The sequence below is a fragment of the Monopterus albus genome, unplaced genomic scaffold (assembly GCF_001952655.1).
Source record: "Monopterus albus unplaced genomic scaffold, M_albus_1.0 scaffold155.1, whole genome shotgun sequence".
Lineage (NCBI taxonomy): Eukaryota > Metazoa > Chordata > Actinopteri > Synbranchiformes > Synbranchidae > Monopterus > Monopterus albus.
In genome coordinates, this window is record NW_018128035.1 from 706,905 (window position 1) to 707,839 (window position 935).

Below are 935 nucleotides of genomic sequence, written 5' to 3' on the forward strand. Positions count from 1 at the left end.
GAACACCCATACAACTCCTGCAAGACAGCCAAAATGCGCTCTGGGTCCTCTCGTTCAGCCCTAGGCCGATATCGAATTTCATCCTTGGCTTCTCCCTCCAGATGATCGAAAATAAAAAATGCTTGATCTAAGGGCCCCAAGCGTCTAGCTCTCATACCAGCTTGAATTTCCTCCACCCATTCATCTATGCCAATACCATGACTTCCTCTAAACACAGGACATTTTCTTTCTCTAGGGACAAAAAGAACATGTTCAAAACCAGGCTGGTCCACAAACGAACCAGTGCCAGATGAAGATGCCCCACTAGGCCCTGGTTGCTCCACCCTTTCTTGCAGGAGCCGGTCCTTTTCTGCACCAATTCCTGCAACTCCTGCAGTTCCTTGGCCATGGCGATGCTGGAGGGCGAGGAATACCACTGCTACAGGCCCACTGGTTCAGATGATCTGCCTGTCCCACGTAGAGCACACTGCTGCTTTGCCTTATAAACTTCACATCCGCCCCATAATCACATTCACTTAAAACCCACGTTACAATGACTCAAATAATCCCACGTCTGTGCTGCAGATCCTGCCGACAACACCAAAATTGTGACCGGGCCAATATACAGGCCTAAGTAACTCAGACCATAGTAACTCTTAGTAGTTCCCCAAGAATAACACCCCTCCTGTCTTCAGAGGTCAAACTCATGCAAACTTCCCCAGTACTAAGCTGCTACCCCCAGATAGATCTGCAAACACAGAGACGTTGGAGTTACTCACACAGATAAAACTTTATTTGAGTCAAAGTATAGTTTAACAATGAAAATGTTTTAAGAAACCTAACCCCAGAAGCTAAAATGCTACTATAAGAAGAAGTTTCCCCCCACCCAATAAATACAGTGCAGAACAGGAATAAAATGGTCAGAGTCAACAGGTTAAAAGGCACCATTAAATAAA